The sequence below is a fragment of the Diabrotica virgifera genome, chromosome 6 (genome assembly GCF_917563875.1).
Source record: "Diabrotica virgifera virgifera chromosome 6, PGI_DIABVI_V3a".
In the NCBI taxonomy this organism is placed as follows: Eukaryota; Metazoa; Arthropoda; class Insecta; order Coleoptera; family Chrysomelidae; genus Diabrotica; species Diabrotica virgifera.
In genome coordinates this window covers 137,325,608-137,348,217 of record NC_065448.1, presented here as the reverse complement: position 1 = coordinate 137,348,217, position 22,610 = coordinate 137,325,608, and the positions used below count along the sequence as shown (strand labels likewise).

General features: G+C 31.2%; 1 protein-coding gene and 1 non-coding gene across 2 annotated transcripts in view; both read right to left on the bottom strand.

The window, feature by feature from the left end:
• The window catches only part of LOC114335329 (max-interacting protein 1-like), a 562,552-nt gene that overhangs the window by 350,034 nt on the left and 189,908 nt on the right, over positions 1–22,610 (bottom strand). The gene's annotated exons all lie outside the window — the stretch shown is intronic.
• Trnaa-agc (transfer RNA alanine (anticodon AGC)) lies at positions 13,087–13,159 on the bottom strand. The gene has a single exon. It is a non-coding gene; the product is annotated as a tRNA-Ala (tRNA).

Sequence of the window (22,610 nt, the reverse complement as noted above, 5' to 3'; positions counted from 1 at the left end):
CAGAAACAAAAAAGTTTATAATATTGTAGTGACTTTTAAATAGTTTTTAAAAGCAACAGGTACGTAATAATTGTTAATGTATCGTGGGTATAAACCTACCTATTTGATCTGCCAAAATACATAGTATGTAATTCTTTTATTTATATAATTTGATTACCATCAAAATTTCTATCAATATTCACCTAATATATTGTTTTCTTACTCTATGTTTTGTTGTATTTTTTCAATTCTAAATCATTTCAATTCAAAATTAAAATAATTTGATCAATTTTCAAAATATCAAATTATCACAAGTTTAATCCGTTTAGTTAGTCGATCTTCGTAAATAATGACACATAGTGTCCGTGGCTAAGCGTTGAAGGCGAATGAATTCCAATACCAACCGCGCTTATCAGCGCTGGTTCGAGTCCCAATATAAACTTTTTTTTCGTTTTTTTTTAATACATTTTATGATTGTAAGTATTTTTATTATATACCTAATTGTATTTTCAGAAAATACGTATTTAGTAAAAAAAATTTTTGATAATTAATGTTCAGACATCATTTGTGGCTTGTTTAATGTGTTTGTGTGTGTTTTATTCTTTTATTATTTTAATTTTTGGCACTGTTCTAATAAAAATGTTTGAGAAGTAGTAAGTATAAATTAGTTTAATATTTAAACAAAATATAAATAAAAAGTATATTAACTTCGTTTAAATCATATAATAGAAGTATAACTTCTTACGTGCGTACAAAATACACACACATTCTTTTTTTTTATAAACAAAATGGCGCCCGAAAATCATGTTTTTTTCAATTATTGCTCTATAACTCCGAAGATTTTAATTTTACAACAAAAACACCCGAAATAAAAATTCACCGTGATTAAATTCTGCATAGAGACGTGTTTTTCCCGATCTGCTCCGATGAAAATTTTCCTCGGAAAATGCGGGTTTTCTTAACAAAATCTTTAATTTTCAAATAAAGTTTTAGATAAGTAATTATTTACCAATAATTAAATCATTTGGTGACTTAAACTTAAAAGCCTTCTTGGGTTATATCATAGTTCCAGAAGCTGATGAAAATTAAACGAATATTTCAGCAACAATTCAATTGTTAATTAATAATTTACGGTCGCAATAATAACCAAAATAATTATGATATACCGATCAAACTTTGAAATCTTATAAAGATGAGATGCCTATTTAACATTTTGTCGACAAAATATAAATTTTTTGTTTTTTGCATAATCTTTAATGTTTAAAAAAATAGTTATAAACAAATTAACGTTTCTCAGAAAGTTTTTATTATATTGTAATTTTAAAAAATAGCTAAAATGCGCACTTCAAATATCTTGAAAATGAATGCTTTAAAACTTTTTTGCAACCATTTGCAAAAAAGTTATGAAACAGCAAAGTAAACATACGATTACTACGGTGTTTATAATTTTTTTTAATTCTTTCAAAGCGTAGAAGTGAGTTTAAAGTACAAGCTAATTATTTACAAAAAATAACGATTAGCAGTTTAATGGTTATATTTTAATTAAAGATTATAAATATATTTTTTTGCAATTTACACGCGCGAAAGTAGAATAATACAGTACTGTAGCTAAAATTTTCACTCGGAGCGACGACCGGCCGCGCGAGACGAACACTTTTATAAATAATGTATGCTGCGTGTCAGTCGCTTCGAGTGAACATTTTAGCTCCGACTCTGTATCAGGCCTACTTTTGCGCTAAAAATTACAAAAAAATGTATTTTTAATCTTTGATTAAAATATAACCATTGCACTAATTTTTGACATACTTTGTGAGTAATTAGATTGTACCATAGACTCACTTTTAAGCTTTGAAACAATTAAAACAAATTATAAATAACGGAGAAATCGTATACTTATTTTGCTGTTTCATAACTTTTTTGCAAATGGTTGGAAAATTTTTTTAAAGCATTCATTTTCAAGACCTATGAAATACGCATTTTAAGTATTTTATAAAATTGGAATATAATAAACAATTTCTGAGAAATGTTAATTTTTTTATAACAATTTTTTTTAAACATTTAAAGATTATGCAAAAAAATGAAAAATTTATATTTGGTCGACAAAATATTAAATAGGCATCACACCTTTATAATCTTTCTAAGTTTGATCAATGTCTCATAATTATTTTGGTTGTTATTGCGACTGCAAATTGTTAATTAACAATTGAATTGTTGCTAAAATATTCGTTTCATTTTCACCGGCTTCTGAATTTATAATCTATACCAAGAAAGCTTTTATTTCACCAAGCTATATAATTATTGATAAATAATTACTGGCCCAAAAAATTTATTTGAAAATTCGAGATTTTGTTGAGAAAACCCACATTTTCCGAGAAAAATTTTCGTCAGAGCAAATCGGAAAAAACATGCTTCTATGTAGAATTAAATTGGGGTGAATTTTTATTTGAGTGTTTTTGGTGTAAAGTTAAAATCTTCGGAGTTATAGAGCAATAATTGAAAAAAATAAGATTTGTCGGCGCCATTTTGTTTATAAAAAAAGTAGCATACTCTTTGCGGACTTTGCATACCTATGTTAATAATACATAGGATCTTATAATTCGATTCCAGCAATAAAATTGCTGGTAAATAACCTTTCTTTGTACTTTACTAATTAGACCAGCGTATTATAATTCTTTTTTTTTTCAAAATTTAAGGATTATGCAAAAAAAAGAAAAATTTATATTTTGTCGATAAAATATTAAATAAGCATCTCATCTTTATAATCTTTATAAGTTTGATCAACGTATCATGATTATTTTGGTTATTATTGCGATCGTAAATTGTTAATTAACAATTGAATTGTTGCTAAAAAATTCGTTTAATTTTCACCGGCTTCTGGAATTACAATCTATACCAAGAAAGCTTTGATGTCACCAAGTTATTTAATTATTGATTAATAATTACTTACCTAAAACTTTATTTGAAAATTAGAGTTTTTGTAAGGAAAACCCGCATTTTCCGAGGAAAATTTTCGTCGGAGCAAATCGTGAAAAACATATCTCTATGCAGAATTTAATTGCGGTGAATTTGTATTTGGGTGTTTTTGTTGTAAAGTTAAAATCTTCGGAGTTATAGAGCAATAATTGAAAAAAATACGACTTGTCCGCGCCATTTTGTTTATAAAAAAGTAGCTCACTATCTGCGGACTTTGCATACCTATATTATTAATATATAGGATCTTATAATTCGATTTCAGCAATAAAATTGCTGGTAAATAACTTTTCCATGAATTTTGCTAATTAGCCCAGAGTATAAGTATATTCCGATAAAAAAGAATTATCTACAAGTTCGACGGGATCGTTACACTCAAATGTAGAAATAAAATATCCGTTCGATTATGAACCAAAAAAGGAAGGTGTACAAGGTTGTAGGTCTAATATTATTTACTTCTAAGATAAGCAACGACAAAGTTACAATTGAAAATTTTTATTAATGTCGATCATTATACTAAAATCACAATAAAGATGCACTAGAAATAAACAAACCAAAGACACGTTGAATGTTAGGCTGAGCACCTCAGAATCATAATTTACAACGAAAATACATTGTAAATCCCAAATCACGATTTACAATTTTTATACATTGTAAATCATGATTCGGGAGTAGATACTCCTCGTAACATTCAACGTGTCTTGGTTTGTTTATTTCTAGTGCACCTTTATTTGGATTTAGATTCCTTTTACCGTCCACTTTACTTTTGGACTATTGTCATTGATTGGTTTAACTTGAAGGGTGAAATACACCCCCTTCTTTTGGGGGGGGGGGTGAAAATGATACGTTAAAAATAAGTCCAGAATGGATAAAGCGACTAAATAAGCAACTGTTGTAAGTCAATACTTTTCGAGTTTTCAGACGGATCACGGTTCTAGACGGTTTTTCGCAAAAAATAAGTAAGTACCTACTTTACCGAAAAAAATATTATCAAAAATGTAGCTTATAAAAAAACCAAAAACAAAACGGTGTATGTGCCAAGTCTATAGACTCAAAGTAGAAGCCGAGTTGTAGCTCATGAAAAGTAGGTTCTTATGCGTCAAATTACAAAAAATAGAATATTTTACCGTGAAATAACCAAAAAATAAAGCAATTTTCGGGAGCAATTAACGTGAAATTCCCAAAAAATGAAGCAACAAAAAACTTATCAAAACTTTTGGTAGGGGAGCCTAAGCGGGGATTTTTGCAGTTACTCGAGCGCGTCAGATTATCATATGGGAAGAAACCTGGTACCCTGCAAATGTACCTCTACCATATATTGGCTCTTAATACAGGGAAGTTCGTAAACAGGGACCGAAAAAAAAAATCTATCCTTAAAAATACTCGAAATTGTCAGATTAAAATAAGGTACGTTAGGTACATGCAAAAGAGTGTATATTTAAAAAATGTGACGATTTGAGTGGGGCATAAGGAAATGGGTGAGTTGCAAAATTTCACAAAAAAAAGCGAATATTTCGCGAAATGAACGTCAGATCTAAAAACTAAAAATACGTCTTCAATAATTTTTAAAAATCTATCGAATGATACTAAACATGAACCCCCACGGAGAGGGGTGGGGGTAAATTTAAAATTTTAAACACAAACCCGCGATATTTCGCAAAATGAACATCAGATCAAAAAACTGCAAAATACACTTTCAAAACGTTTTTGAAAAATATATCGAATGGTTCCAAACACGACCGGGCGGTTACTTTAAAATCTTAAATGGGACCCTCTAATTTTTATTGCAGATTTGCATTCTCTGCTTAAAAATAAGCAACTTTTATTCGAGACATTTTTTTGAATTATGGATAGATGGAGCTATAATCGGAAGAAACCATTGTTGAAAATGGAAAATTAAATTAAAAAATGGAAAGTCCTCACTAAAATAAAAAATTTTATTTAACTTTTTTTGGTTGTAGGACCTAATAATCACAACCCAATAGGTCCCCATAATTTAGCATACTTTGCCATACCAATTTTTAAATTGTTTAAAAAAGCTTTATTTTTGTTTTTATAAAAGTTTTACGTATCAAACTAAGCAATTAAGCTCAAACTATAGTTGATACGTATAAATACTATTAAAAACCAGAGTATATAACCGACCACCGGAGCACCTGGTGCCCAGGTTCACTGCAAAGGCGCGTCATCTGGAGTTTCGAGGGTTTTAGGCACTAAATTGATGCAAACAGATTACTCAGACGTCTTTGGAGTTGCTAAACAAGAACACCCCATCAAAACCGACCGCCGGTGTACCTGGTGACCAAAAACCATCAAAACGCCGGAAGATAATATGACTTAGTAGTGAACATAGGCACCAGGTGGTCTGGGGGTCAGTTCTGATGGCGTATTCGTATTCAGCGACACCAAGAAAGGCTAGAAGTCTGTTTGCATGCAGTCAGTGCCGAAAGCTTATAAACTCCAGAAGATGACGTCCTTAGCAGTGATCGTGGGCACGAGATGCTTCGGGAGTCGGTTCTAATTGCGTATTCGTGTTCAGCAATCCCAAGAACCCGTTGTAATCTGTTTGAATCAATGTAGTGCTAAAATCATTCGAAACTCTATAAGATGACGTAACCCTAGAGATCAGGTGCTCCGAGTGTCGTTTTGATGGTATATTCGTTTTCAGAAACCCCAAAAACCTGGCGAGAAATCTGTTTGCATCTCAGGGTTTGAAAACCCTCAAAACTCCAGAAGACGACTTGTTTTAGCACTGACACTAGGCACCAGGTGCTCCGGGCGGTAGGTTATGATTGCGTATTCCTATTCAGCGACTCCAAATACCTCTAAATAATCTGTTTATATTAATTTAGTGCCGATTACGCTCGAACCTTCAGATGACGGGCATTAGCAGTGACTCTGGGTACCAGGTGCTTCGGGAGTCGGTTTTGATGGGTTAGTCGTATTCACTGACCCCAAACACCTCTGAGTAACAAAATACTATGCTTATTTTGACATGTTGATGCATTTTATGCACTTTAAAATTTATTAAAATACAATTATGCATTTCCACCCATTTTTCTATAGCAGACCTTTTTCCTGACATCATCTTGAACACAATGCAAAAAGTTTCTACGTGCTGTATTTAAAAATCGATTTATTCTGGTATTTTTAGTGCAAATGACCTGGTCTATTAGTCGAGGAAATGAAGCATTTTGGCTCGCAATTTTTTCGTCCAACATGGATTTACTCGAAATTTTGACAGGAGGTAGGGAAGAGTCCAAGGATCATTTTCTATATCATCCCGCTGTACGATAAAACCTTGGCGGTGGTTGCCACCCCATCTCGGGGGCGGGAATTTTTTATTACATTTTAACCATGTAAATCCATGTAAACAGTAATTCTAAGAAAAAATGTTTTTTACATTTTCTTCGTAAAACTAATATTTATTGAGTTATTCGCGTTTGAATGTAACAGTTTTTCGACGAAAAAATCGACTTTTTTAGAGGGGTTTTTGAGAATACCTCGAACAATATGCATTTAAACAAAAAAACTGTAGATATGTAAATTGTGTCTTTTAGTAACACAAACCAAATTATTTTTCTGAAATATCTTTAAGACTAATACAAACCGAGATAGAGCATGTTAAAAGTTAGCTTTTTTCGTCAAATGCATAATTTGAAATATTCAAAGCCAATTAACGGAAAACTTTGCATTTTTAGAGGAAAACTTAAAAAATATTTTTCAAGTATACAATTAGTCCTTTCAAAAAATAATAATAAAAAGTTTCTAGCCTGAAAATTAAGCAACTTATGATCAAAAAAATGTCGGTACCTGCTTTTCTCTATGAAAAAATCAGTGAAAACAACCCCCTAACTACCCTCCTAATTAAAAATTATTGTTCGCCTTTCTGTAATTCCTTTTATGTTTGTATTATCAATACACCAAAGAAGTTTGACCTATATAAAAGGCCTAATTTTAGAAAAATTGGAGTTTAAAGAAAAATAAATTTTTTGAAATTTCCCATTTTTCACGTTTTACTTAAAAATATATCCGAAAATACTGCAGATACGAAAAACATTAGTGACTACTAAATTGCAGCTATTTTAATAACTAAAAATCTCTTGTGCATAGATTTTCATTACAGTGAACAGTTAGCGAGATATAGCTGTTTAAAACCTCTATATACGAGCAAACACCCCCTTATTCAAGCCTTTTAAACCCACCCTAATTAAAAACAAACGGATCTTACGGAATTTAGTTTACAAATTCTTATAACTCTTTAAAAATCCTATAAAGTCTTTTTTGAAAAAACTTTTTATCGCCAAAAATGAAGGAGCTATGTTTATAAAACAAATTTTTTTTTTTCGAAAAATTCGAATAGTCCGCTTATGGATAATTTTCAATGTATGTATAGTCCCACAGAACCAGTTCGTACACTGGAAGATGACTAAAAAACTATTTGTATTTGTACATATTTCTAAATTCGTATTTTTGTGTAAATAAATGTTTTTTTAATTCTTTAATTCTACTTTTTTTTTCTGTATAGATCTATTAAAATATCTACTTATAAAAACTGTAATGTTATTAAGGGCGGTTTTTAAGGGTTGAAATATGATATTATATCCTAAAGTATAAAACAATCATTATTTAACCAATCAAAACCAAATTTTACCCATATTAAAGTTTACAATGTTTTTATATAATGTTTGACAATAAGGGGTAGTTTACACCCCTAAAAATAATCAACGCCCTTAAGCATGATATAGAATATGAAGTACAGGGTGAGATGATCCTAATCCCAAATTTTTATGTAAATCGATGCAAGCCGAAATTATTCTTTTAGGATAAGTAAATTTTTTATATATAGCTCCAACAAGGGTGGTTTTAATGGTTGAAATATTATGATAGCATATCTTAAAGAATAAAACAATTATTATGTAGCTAATAAGAACCAAATGTTGACAATATTAAAGTTTAAAAAATTATTTTATAATTTTTTACAATTAGGGGTAGTTTTCACCCTTAAAAAACCAAAAGCGTACAACGGCTCAATATAGAAAATGAACTAGAGGGTGTAATGAGCCTAATTCCAAATTTTTGTACAAATCGGTGCTGGACGAAAAAATTGCGAGGTTTTGCCATTTTTTCAGCTTCATTTCCTCGACTATACAGTGCTAGTCAAAAGTCCGTACCCCCCTCGTATCTTTTGAACGGTTATAATTATAATAGTGAAATTTGGAGGGAGGAAATAAACGGACGTAAGCTTCTTAACTAGTCATGACAGGTGACGTAATAGTGACAGATGACGTTACAGAGCCACTGTGACCGTTAATTTTAAGAGGGACATTATGGCAAGTGATACCTCTTTTGAAAGGTATTGAAAATATCTATTCAGTCATACTAATTTTGTTTGAGTTTAAGCTAATTTTGATGAACAAATGAAATAAATATATAATTGTAGTTTCGCATTTAATTAATAAAAATTCAAAATCCCGCCTATGATTACTTGTCAAACAGGTTGGCGTTGACGTAAAAACTACTAGAGAATTAAAAAACGTCAACTTCTTTGAAAAAAAATCCATAGGCGGACATTTGAATTTTTATTAATTAAATTCGAAACTAAAATATTATATTTATTTAATTTATTCACCAAAATCAAAATCAACCTAAACCCAAAAAAATAGTATGACTGAATAGGTATTTTAAATAACTTTCAAACCAGGCATCACTTGCCGTAAGGTCCTATTTAAAATTATCGGTCACAGTGGCTCTGTAACGTCATCTGTCACTATTACGTCACCTGTCATAACTAGTTAAGAAGCTTACGTCCGTTTGTTTCCTCCCTCCAAATTTCAGTATTATAGGTATAACCGTTCAAAAGATAAGAGGGGGGGTACGGACTTTGGACTAGCACTGTATAGTAACTGACGAGAACTTCGTCAACAAGGATATATTTTTCCGACCAAGCAATATTTAGACTATATATAGTCCGTCCGCTATAACTTTTCCCATGCGGTACGATTCATTTTCAATCAAATTAATTCAAAACAGAAAGTGAAACGTACGCCGATGTGTGTAGTATATAGTATACAGTACACAAAATGTATATACACATCGACGTTCGTTTCAATTTATGTTTTGACTTAATTTGATCGAAAATGAATCGTACCGCATGGGAAAAGTTATAGCGGACGGACTATATGTGGGAATGTATGTAAATTGCCAAAATTTCAGGTATTGGAGTGAGGTAAACCTACACAGGATACGTGAAAACTATACTCAAAGACTACAAATACTAAATGTATGATCGGGTATAGTGGGTAGGAGAACAGGGGCTAGTTTTAAGAATTTTTATAGAATTATAGTTTACAAGAGGTGTATTGTATGTCAGAGCAATTATTTGTTTAATAAAAATCGGCATAACTACAAAATACGTAATAATTACTAATTAAAAACATACTAATAAAATTTAATAGTTAGCTAGTACACTAAATTTATGACATTGTTAAGTATAATAATATGAACACCAGAAGGGTACTTACAATTATTGAAGTTGCATCATTTCATCAGTACTTACCTAAAACAAAACAGAGCTTTAGGTGTTTAATTTAATTACGAAAAATAAAGATATAAAGAGAAAAATATGGTCAAACTTATTACGTACGTTTAAGTACGTAATAAGTTTTATGTATTATGGGTTATAAGTTATAATCAATGATCTGGTCAGACATTCAGGACTTAATTTTAATCAAAAGTTTACCAAAGTTGTATGTTTTAAATTACGAAATTCGTGTGTTATAGTTTGATGTGCTTATTAAACCTGAATAAAATTTAATGACACCTAGATAAACAGCATCAAACTTGTTTATTATATTCTGGTTCCCTCATGTACGCAGGTAATTATCTCCAACTTTGCATTAAAGCAGTTTAAATTATAATTTGTTACGTTTATGGTAATTTTAATTCTAATATAATATTTCTCCTTAAAATGCAACTAGTCCAGGCTGTATCGTCGCCCCCGTTAGGTTACGTAAATGATTCCATTTCGATTTTTTTGCACAAACTTACTCAAAAAGAAGTCTTTATAAGAAATCCACAGGGTGCCAGGCGGTACCGTGGTCAAAAAATTGTTTAAACAAGTTTTTTTTAAACAAATTCACAAAAATCATTTTTTTCCACCTACCTCTACCGAAAGTATACTTTTCCTGGCCTGATTGTCAGGAACAGTACAGGAACAGGTACTGAATTAGAATAATTTAACTAACGGGGACGACGATATAGCCTGGCCTAAAAAGACATTTTTCAATATGTAATTAAATATGGTCGAAAACCATAGACTAAAATTTATAATAGAGATGAGAATTCAAATAAAATAACTGTTAAAAATGTGTGGAGGCGCCGGGCATCGATGCCGGTACCTCTCGCATACTAAGCGAGCGCTTTACCATCTGAACTACGCCCCCTTGAAAACTTTTTTATGACAGATCGGATCTCACGATAAATTTTTAACTTTTTTCTTGTGACATGTTTAACTTTAATAAACAGGATTAAATTACAATTTATTCGAATAAATACTACATTTTATATTTTTTGTTTTTCTGTTTCAAGCCATTTTTGCTGGTTTTTCATGATTGTTCACTATTTTTCTTAATTTTTTGAAAACGATTTCCTGATTGGAAATCAAAACAATAAATCAAATATAAAATGTAATTTTCATTATGATCAATGGTGGTTCAATAAAATAATATCGGTGGGTATTTAATTTATAAAATTATGAAAATATCTAAAAGCCTTTTAAAATTGTTCAAAACGTATTCTGTCCTATCGGACCATCATCAGTGATACTATATACCTATAGTGCAGTCACTGAAGGTGGATATGAGCTATTACCTCCGATTTCGTTGAACCTCCATCGATATGCATGAAAATTGGTGAGTGGTTAGAGGATATCTCAAGGAACAAAGGTGACATGGTGCCAACTTGCGCTTTTACCCTAAGGGTGGATGCCACCCCTCCTCGGGGGTGAAAATTATTTTATTAAAAATAACCCCACAATTCGATAGAGGGACAAATTATAAGCAAAACTTGTTATATAAATTTATTAAAATAAATCAAAACTTTTTGAGTTATTAAAGATCAAAGATTTTAATTTTTCGTGCGAAAAATGTATGTTTTTATCCGATTTTTCATAAATAACTCAAAAACTATAAGTTTTTGCAAAAAAGTTATAATTATCAAAATTGAGGCTAATAAAAAATCAAATAAACTCTTTACTAGAAAAACCTTTCAATGTTAACTAAAAGTGAGTTATAGGTAATTGAATGTATATTTCTTTCGTCGAGTACCCAGATCTAAGTATTCAAGCTTAAATACCGGGAAATGGTGCATTTTATAACATAAACTTATTAAACATTTGTCAAGTTCATAGAAATATCTATCAAATAAGTCCTTGAACAAGTTGACAGAATTAAAATATATGCACCAAAAATGTTTCAAAATGTATCTTGTAAAAATTTTTCCAAAAAATGTTATTGTTTTTTTGTAAATAACTCCGTTAATGTTTAAGATATAAGGTTCACATAAAAACTAATTAAAAGTTGATTCCAATATGTATTAAAAAACGTCAAAATTAGTCTTTTAAACCTCTTACTTTTTTAAAAATAAAAGGTTAAATGGCCCCGGTTACATGGTTCTCGCAGCAAAATTGAAATATTAAACGTTTCTATCTCGGTTATTTTTTACTCTACGGAAATAGTAAAATGGAAAAAGTATTTGGAACAGAAATAACTAAAATTTAGTTATATATGATTTTTTACATATATTGAGTATTTTTGGAGTTATGTATTATCAAAAGAAAATGAAGAGTACGATAATTTTAAAAAGTCTGATTTTTTTAAATTATATCTTTTTTTTTTCAAAAATATGCATTCTAAGCTGGTCAAAATTGTTGAAATCATTAACTATGTTAACCGAAAGAAATTCTTGTGAGGATTACTACAAATTTTAATTTTTGTGGAAAAGGCGTATGTTTTATTTTTCACATTTTCCTAAAAAAATCGAAAGGGTTCTCTTATTTTCATCATAACTTACTTAATTTTGATGCTATTAACTTCTACTGGAGCTCACTCGATAGGTATTCCGAAGTACTTTGACAAGTGCTTAACAAGTATATTATATAAAATGCATCGTTTTCCCGTTATGTACGCTTGAATACTTAGATTTAAGTACTCGTCGAAAAAAATATACATTTAATAACCCATAACTCACTTTCAAATAACATTAGTTTATTCTTTAAGTGGGAAGTGTATTAAATTTTTTATTATCTTTAATTTTGGTAATAATAGCTTTTTTACAAAAGGTTATAGTTTTTGAGTAATACGTGAAAAACCGATTTAAAACATGCATTTTTTTAAGAAAAAATAAAAACTTTGATATTTAATAACTCAAAAAGTATTAATAACTTTATATAACAAATTTTGCTTAGAAGTTGCCCCTCTATCGATTTCTGGTATTATTTTTAATAAAAAAATTCACCCCCGAGAAGGGGTGGCGTCCACCCCCAGGGTAAAAGCTCAAGTTGGCATCATGTCACTTTTGTTCCTTGAAGTATCTTCTAACTACTCACCAATTTTCATGAAAATCGATGGAGGTTCAACGAAATCGGAGGTGAAAACCTTCAGTGACTCCACTACTATAAAATATAAGGCATTTGAAAAAAAGCCACTTACAAAATGGTATAAAAGTATTTATGAAGACATACATATACCTAATTTACATATAAAAAGTGAATTCAGCGACATAATGTCGATGATTATGGATTTTTAAGTGTACGAGTACATTCATCTTAATCAACAACAGAACAATAACAAGAATCCCTATCGGACAAAATAATGATAGCATGAGTACTGAGCAGGCTTAATATATAATAATACTACACATTTTAATAATAATAATTTTTCTCAGCTTTCTCAAAATACCTTAAAAATACCACAAAATCCATTATTATTAAATGAATATTAAATAACCTTATAACACGCATAAGCAGTTATATAGTCGAACTTAGTTAATTTATAAGGTTAAAGAAAATAATTAAACATAAAAAATAAATAAATTAATTTTATAAAAATGAAATCAGTGTTAATAAACAAAAAGTTTTGGAGGCGCCGGGCATCGATCCCGGTACCTCTCGCATGCTAAGCGAGCGCTCTACCATCTGAGCTACGCCCCCTGATACTTACAAATTGAATTGGTGCGTGATAAACACAGATTCACATTTGAGATTTCAGTAAATAAAATATTTTAGTAAATTTTAATATTTTTTAATTCAAATGTTGAATCTGATTGAATTTCCATAAATAAAATTATTTCCTATAAAATATACAGGGTGTCCTGAAAAGATTGGTCATAATTTATACCACAGATTCTGGGGTCAAAAATAGGTTGATTGAACTTCACCTATAATATACAATAGTGCACACAAAAAAAGTTCAGCCCTTTGAAATTACAAAATTAAAATCGATTTTTTTTCATATACTTATCGAAAACGATTTTTTATTAAAAATGGACATGTAGATTTTATATGGCAGCAACATCTTAAAAAAAATTAAAGTGAAATTTGTCCACCCCATAAAAACTTTATGGGTGTTTTGTTCCCTTAAAGCCCCCCAAACTTTTTTTGTACATTCCAATTAAATTATTATTGTGACACCATTATAAGTTAAACACAATGGTTTTAAAACTTTTTTGCCTCTTAGTACTTTTTTGATAAGCCAGTGTTTATCATCGAGATATTTTAAATATTTGTCGAATCCACCACAAATTTTTGTATATGGTTAAGTATGATTATAGACACCTGTTAATAATCTGAAAATTTATTTATAACTTACATTTTTAGGTATATTTCGAAAAAGAAGCCACATCTCGATAAAAGGTGACATAAAAAAAGACTAAGAGGCAAAAAAGCTTTAAAAAACTGTGTTTAACTAATGGTACCACAATAATAGTTTAATTGGAACGTACACAAACATTTGGATGTCGAATCTCGATGTTACCTAATAAAGAAGAAAAAGCCTTGGGCAATTATATAATATAAGCTCTAGTTGAAAGAACCTGTAAAAGAAGTTATCGTGTATATTTACTCTAAAATTAAAACCAAATCAAATTTTTTTTAAATGCTTTTCAATCTTAATAACACAATGCTGGGAAACACGTGGCTTCCAACCCCTTTCTTAACTTAAATAGAGATACAGGCAAAAAGTGTCTAAAAAAATCTAGATCTATAATAGCTTCTGGTTTATAATACTCTACGAGTATATTTGTATTCATTATGATCATCATCCAACCTTCTGCATCCAAAGTTGAACATAGGCCTCCCCTAATTTCTTCCAGTACCTACTGTCGGTCTTCGGCTTCCTGCAACCAATTCCCAGCAACCCTTTTGACGTTGTCTGTCCATCGTATAGGTAGTCTATCTTCAGCCATGCTATTCGCTCTGTGACATCTGTGAGGCCTGTCCTTCTCGTTTCTAACCCTGTCTCTGAGAGTCAGTCCAAGAGTCCAAGTAGTGACCGTTCCATTCTTCTTTGGGCCACGCTAAGTTTGGTTGCTGTGGCCTGGGTCAACGATAATGTTTTGGCGCCGTAAGTCATGACTGGAAGCACATATTAGTCGAACGCCTTCTTTTTCAGATCATTTGGCATGTTGCTCTTGAAGATGTCTGATAGAGTTCCATATGCAGTCCATGCTAAGGTGATTTTTCTTTGTAGTTCGTCAGTTTGATTGTAGTTGGGAATTTGGATTTTATGCGCAAGTAGTTATATTTTACTCTGGCGACAAAATGGCGCCCCCAAATCATGCTTTTTCCAATTATTGCTCTTTAACTTCAAAGATTTTAACTTTACACCAAAAACACCTAAATAAAAATTCACCGTAATTAAATTTTGCATAGAGACCTATTTTTCAGATTTACTTCGATAAACACTTTCCTCGGAAAATGCGGGTATTTCCAACAAAATCTTTGATTTTCAACTAAAATTTAAGGTTAGTAATTATTCATTAATAATTAAATAACTTGGTGACATAAAAGCCCTTTTGATATATATTATAATTCCAGAAGCCGATGAAAATTATTGAATAAACAGTTTAGTAATAATTAAATTGTTAATTAAACATTTACGATCGCTATAATAACCATAATAATTATGATACATAAGAATAACAACGATTTTTGTATAAAAATGCACTATACCTATCTAATGTACTTTACAGATTTTAAATTGGACTATTTAAGCGGCGCTCAGGTATATTTTTAAATTATAAACAACTTTTTGGTTTATAAACAAATATAATATCTCAGCAATCATTATAGTCCAGGAACCGAAGCTTTTTTGACCTAGCAATTTTTACAGAATGGATCGATTTGCTTGAAAATTTGAGAATAAGTAGTAGATAGTCCAAGGATCAAAATCTATGTGATGCCGAAAGGCGCTTTTACCATGGGAGTGGTTGCCACCCCATCTCGGGGGTGGAAGTTTTTTATTATATTTTGACCGCAAAAGTTCATAAAAACATTCATTCTAAGCAAAAAATGTTTTATAAATTTTGTTGCTAAAATTAATAGTTTTCGATTTATTCGCTATCGAATGTGTTAGTTTTATATCGAAAAATTCAATTTTTTTCGATTACTTACTCATTTACGTTTCACTCAATTTTTACCGTAGCAAAAATTTTTTCAAACCAACTTCTTGGGAATTAAATAACCTACAATTTAATATTTAAACATTTTTTTTTTGTATCTTTGATGCTAATCTTTCTATTCTGAAGAAAATTGTATTTTTTACCAAACTACAATAATTCGCTTTTAACTCCAGTTTTTTAAAAACTAATCATTCTAAGCCAGTCAAACTTCTAGGATCTATTATTCATACATAAATAAAGAAGAATGAATAAGGCCAACGACTTAAAAACACCGCTAACTTACATTATTATGCTTCCAATTGGATTTCTCCTTTTTTTTATTTATTTTTATTATTTTTTTTATTTTATTTTTATTTTTTATCTTAGAAAGTTTGGTAAAAATGAATTTTGTAGGTATTTACAAGATCTATAAGGCTATTGATAATTGAATCCATTTAATGTTCTCAGTCGCAAAAGAGCTGACTTTGAAAGGTTGGTAGAGGTGGTTTTTGCATGTTATTACAAGTTATAATTATCAATAGCTCAAATATAGCTTATAGCTTATTATCCTCAAAAAATGCATAGTTTTCCCGTCTCTTGACTTTGAGACTACAATATTTAGCATTTGACGAAGAAGAGCTAACATACAGGGTGAGTCATGAGGAACTGTACATACTCCTACCTCGTATAGAGGCCCCTATGGGGAATAACAAATGACCATTAAAAAGTGTCTGCTCCCATTGTTTAATAATATACAGGGCGAGTTTCGCATTTTGACAGAAATTATATTCGTCATAATTTTTAAACGGTCAGATCGATGTGTCTCTTATTTTGGTCAATCGTTACACTATTACCACCTAATCAACTGATTTATTCAAACTAGAAAAAAATCAGGTCCGGCTTTAAAAAATTAGATCGTTTGGATCTTAGAAAAAATTTCAACCTGTATACGCTTTTTGAAAACTCTAATATTAATTTTACAAATAAGACAAATAGGCAATTAAAATGACATATTTATTTTTTTTTCCCACACGATTATTTAGTTTTTTATAAAAAAATCAAATTTGACTATGAATTAAAAATTTGGTAAAGTGAACCATAGATTTATACCATACCTTTTTATTTCGCTCTTCTTTATCCACACAAATTTTTAAATCTTTAAAAAAATCATAAAATATATTAAAATAATAAAAACTATCAATATTACGAGTGGAAAATTGCCAAAAATACCAAAATTCCAATCAAAAATTAGGTTGGAGAAATGGAATCTCAAAGTTCAAAATCGGTATATGTTTAAAAAATGCATTTTCTCGGCTTCACATGGAGCAACTTTCTTCATTTTTTTTTTGTTCCCAAGTAACTCTAGTAGAGCAAGCTAACTCTCTCTCTCTCTCTCGTTCCATCCCTCCTTGTGGAGTATTGGGCGCTTATGCGTTTCTTGGCCAAAAGTGTAAGATTGCTGTCTGGCCGGGACAGCGCATCTTCTTTTGTTTTTATTCTCTGGATAAATTGTGAACTAATTCCCTCCACTCTCTTCTATCTTTTGCTCTCTTTTTGACTTCGCCCCATCTTAGTCCAATTTTTTCGTGTTCTCTCGTTGTTGTTCTTTTCCAGCTGTTGTCTGGTCTGCCCCTCTTTCTTTTTCCCTCTGGTTGGTATTCAAGTGCTTGTCTTGCTATGCTGCTTTGGTCTTTCCTTAAAGTGTGGCCGATCCATTTCCATTTTTTTTCCTTGACTGTAGTAGATACGTTAGTTTGCTTTGTCCTTTCCCATAGTTCTGTATTAGTTATTTTATTTGGCCAGTATATTTTTAGGATTTTTCTTAGAGATTTGTTTACAAATGTTTGTAGTTTTTTAGTTGTATTTTCGTCCTGTTTCCATGTTTCTGCTCCATAGAGCAGTATACTTTTAATGCAACTGTTAAAGATTTTAATTTTTGTTATTTCCGATATTTCGTTTGTTTGCCAAATTTTATTTAAAGCGTTGAATGCGTGTTGCGCCTTTGTTATTCTCGTCTGTATATCCTTTTTACACCCCCCGCTCCTTTCCATGACAGATCCCAGATATGTGAACTTGTCTACCTCTTCTACTTCTTTACCGTTTATCATTATTTTATTATTTGGATGGTTATTATTTTTTAGAAGTTTAGTTTTTTCTGTATTTATTCGAAGTCCGATCGTGTCGGAGTACTGTGCCAATTTGTCAATTTTTGCTTGCATATGATTTCGGTGTTCAGTTATAAGGCAGATGTCATCTGCAAATTCGAGATCTTCTAGCTGTTTGAAAAGGTTCCACCTGATGCCTGTTCGATCGTCGATTACTTTCCTCATTACCCAATCTATCATAATAAGAAATAGGGTAGGGGATAGTACACAACCCTGTTTGACTCCACTTTCTATGGATATCTCTTCTGTTACTTCACCTGAATGTTCTAGTTTGGCTTTGTATCCTTCGTAGAAGAGTTTAATAAAGTTTATGATTTTTTGTGGTATCCCATATAATCTAAGGATTTTCCACATCTGTGCCCTATTTACACGGTCAAAGGCCTTTTCGAAGTCGATAAAACTCACATCTATATCTTTATTCCATTCATTTGTTTGTTCCAAGATAATTCTAAGGGTGCAAATGTGATCAATAGTGGAATGGTTGGAACGGAAGCCTGCTTGGTTGTTTCTCAGTTTTTTATCTAGTTCCGGCTTCAATCTTTCCAAAATGATTTTGGTCAGCACTTTGGATGTGGCACTTAGTAGTGTTATTGCACGCCAATTGTTGCATTTGCTCAGGTCTCCTTTTTTGGGTATTTTTATAATCAATCCCTCTTTCCACTCCTTTGGCAATTCTTCGTCCGTCCATATTTTATTCAAAAGTGTATGTAGCATCTCTACTGACTGCTCGGTGTCTGCTTTTATTATGTCAATGGGTATATTGTCGATTCCTGCGGCTTTGCCATTTTTTAGTAGTTTTAGAGTGTTTCCAATTTCTTCCATTGTAATTTCTCCAATATTCACTTCTAGCTCTGGTGATTCTACTTCATCTTCTATGATTTGAGTTATTTCATGCTTAGCATATATCTCTTCGAAGTATTCCTTCCATCTTTGTATTATTTCTTTCTCATTTTTTATTCTATTTCCTTGTTTATCCTTTACTTCTCGTATATTTCGTTGTGCTTTTCCTGTTAAGTTTCGTATGATTGTATATTGTGTTCGTAAGTCGTTTTCTTTCGCTGCTTCTTCTGATATATGTAGCATCTCATTTATATAGTTTCTTTTATCTTTTCTGGCTTGTTTTTTTACTTCTGCGTTTTTTGCCTTGTATTTCCTTTCAAGTGTCCTCTCTTCTTCCGATCCTTCCTTTTGTAGAATTTCTTCTTTGATCTTTTTTCTTTCTTCTATCAGTAGTAGAGTGTCTTTGGTAATCCATTTTTTATTTTGTCTTCTTTTTAATCCGATTGTTTCTTTTGCTGTATTCATCATCACTTCTTTAAAATATTTCCATGTTTCTTCGACTGACTCTCCAGTTTGTTGTGATACTGTTCGGTTAATTGCCAGTTTCTCACTAAATTTATTTCTTATACATTCTTGTTTTAGGGCATCAACGTTGTACTTGTTCCTTCTGCTGATTTTTTGGTTTTTATCTCTGGCTAATTTCATTTTTAGTCTCGCTTTGATTAGCATGTGGTCTGATCCCACATCAGCACCTCTTAAGCTCCTGACATCTTGCAGCCAGCTTCTCCATTTATATTCAATTATTATGTGGTCTATTTGATTCTTGTATCTCCCTCCCGGTGATTTCCATGTTTCCTTATGTATCCGCTTATGTTTAAAGATGCTTCCGCCTATTAAAAGTTCATTTTGCTCACAAAATTCGATTAATCGATTTCCATTGTCGTTTCTCTCTCCGATTCCCTCCTTTCCCATCACATGTTCATGTCCTTTATTATCATTTGAGCAAGCTAACTAATGCATGACTAAATGTCAACGTTGCTTTGGTGTTGTTATAATAAATTTATTTATTTATTACAACAAGAATGCTTAATTTGTTTAAACAAAGATTGTTTAAATAAGTATACAGCCATCAAATGGAAATATTTGCATTTAAAACATTAAAAGGTACACTTGTGGTAAGTTTATCTAATAAAGTCTACAATTGGAAAAAATATGTCGTTTAATTTTCTTATAAATAAATTAATTATGGTTCTTTTATGTTCATTAAAAGTCTGTCTCCTCCAATCTTTACTGCGTCTATAACGATATTGTCTTCTTCCGGAGCTTTATTTCTTTTCATTTTCCTCAGTGCGTTCTTTATTTCGTCTGTTGATATATCAGGCATCAGTTCTGATAGTTGGTTGACTAATCTTTTTCCTGAATTTTCTAGTGGCTCATCGTGGTTTTGTTGGCTGTTATATACTTCTGTATAGAAGTCTTCTACTAGTCTTAATAATTTATCTTTTTTGGTGATGATATTTCCAAATATTTGTATGTATTATGTATTTGATTATTACAGTCATAGAAATTCTGACCAATAGAAAGGTACAGAAATAAAAATTACAGCGATTATTTCATTCATAGGAGATTCTGACCAATAGAAAGCTACAGAAATACAAATTAAGCTGATAATTTTTGATAATTTCCCGTCGTCAAGTATATTACGTCAGATGCCCTTCGTTACTATGAAAAATATATTCAGTGGCATTAATGACAATTAATGTTTTAAAAATTATAGAAGTGATGACTTTCAACCGTCAAATATTTATAATAACTGTGTGTTTAATTGTACAAATTTGTACTTACATAAATAAATTACAATAAAATTTTGGTTTTGGACAGTTTTATTCATGAAATAATCGCAACAAATTGCACTCGATCTCTAAAATTAATATAGAATTTTAGAGCTCTTGTGCAATTACTACTGATTATTTTTTAATGATTTTAACTTCCAATCGTATAGTAAGATATTTGATCACGTCTTTAATTCTGTCCAATCAGATTAAAATAATACTGAGAATTATCTACTGTAGAAAATTACGGTGAGAATTTTTTTAAGTAGATTGTTTCTGTTTCATGACAACCGCTTATTATACTGTGACGTTTTCTAGTTTTGACAACTGTCACATTTAATAAAATGAACGAAAGTAAACGCTTTGATTCTGCATCCGTGGAAGAAATAAACATAGAAATTACAGCAAATGCAAGTAAGAATACTTTACTTAGCAAAAATTCAATTTAATTTTTTAACTGTAAACCTTGCTTGGGATATACCGGGTTCTTCGGGATGGTACAAAAATATGCCGCTTGGTATAAATACCATGTCGAAGTGGATGAAAGAGTCAGCTGAGAAAATAGGAATAGATACTAAAAAAAGTTAAAATAACAAATCATTCTGCACGGTCAACTGCAGTTTCCCATCTTGCCAAAAAAGGTGTTAATGAACAAGAAATTATAAAAATCACAGGCCATAGTTCATCAAGATCATTAAAACCGTACCTTCAACTGGATAATCAACATCTTAAATATAATTAATAATTTAAGAGAAAAACGGGAAGTTCCAATTCTTAACACAACAAAGCAGTCCAATATTGCAATGTCCACTAATCGTGGACAAAATATTTTTAATAATTGTGTTTTTCATGTTAAAAGCTTTCATTCATTTTGATTTTTTATACATTCTTAGTCCTCTTGTCATCTTCTTAGTTCTTAGTTCTCTTGTCATGTTCTGTTATCTTTTGTAATATACTTAATACAATAAAATTAATGTTACTAAGACTTAATTTTTGTATGTGTGTATAAAAAAATCATCTTACGAATATCACACGACAGTAAGAATAAATAAGAAAATAATGCTTCATTTTTACTCAAATTTGTTGTCATTGGGCAATAGCCACTCGAGCCCTGCGGGCTCTCGTGTCTATTCCAGACAACAAATTTTCGAAAAACTGTCGCATTATTTTCAATTTATTCTCACCCTCTTGTGATATTTGTAACCCAGTGTAACCCTTACAAAGGTTATTGGCTAGCTTAGCCTGGCGTAGGTTCTGCGCTGTGCAACAATGAATCACTCTTCCAAGGAGGTTAACCAAGAAAATTCGAAAGGTTCACATCTTCATTTATTGACCTTATTAAATAAATTAAATACACATTATCGCCATTCAAAATACTGAATAAAGGAAAATTGAAATTTATTAACAAAAAAAAATAAAAACTTATTGTCAAGGAAATAGTTCCTTCAGTAGCACTTTGCGAACACCTGACTGCAAGAGGCTACTTATCTTATGCGACCGTCGAGGCGTCGAGGGATCTCCGTTGCTGTCTTCAGGTCTTGGAGGGACTTCGGCTCCACGTGGCCTCTGTCGACTGAAGGTGGAGGTGTTCGGGTGCAGGCCCTTACTGTAGTTTCATGGTCACCGGTGCACTACGGCGGCTAGATGGTATTTGATTGATATAGCCTGGTACATGGGCTCTCCCCAGCGACCCAACTAAGTTGGGAAACACCTCTTGTTACAGATAATATTACATTGGTTTTACTTATTTCAAGTTTTATTCAAAAGAGAGCAAATTTTCCGAAGGCACTCATTTTTAAGTGGTTAACATATTGGAGAAAAACTAGTACTGACGAATATTTAATGCTCGCTAATTACAATAAATAGTTCAGGATTCAGAAAATTATTATTTGAAGTACGTTAAGGGAATAGGACAGGAGCTAGAACAATTGAAGTGCGGAACTTAATTTTTGCATAGCGAATGGGAACTTAATTTGAATGGAAAGACTGCAGAATGAAATGTTAACTAAAACAAAAAGACTTCGAACGAAAATTAACTCAAATGTCAAAGAAACAAAATAAAGAGAAAATCTATATATGAGAAGTAAAACACAAAGGAAGACAAAAGGATGAATTACAGAAAGGAGATGGAACATTGTAACGTTACATATTATACCCGATAATTTTTGATAATTTCCCGTCGTCAAGTATTACAACTTGTCAAAGAGAACACCAGAAACAGGTTAAG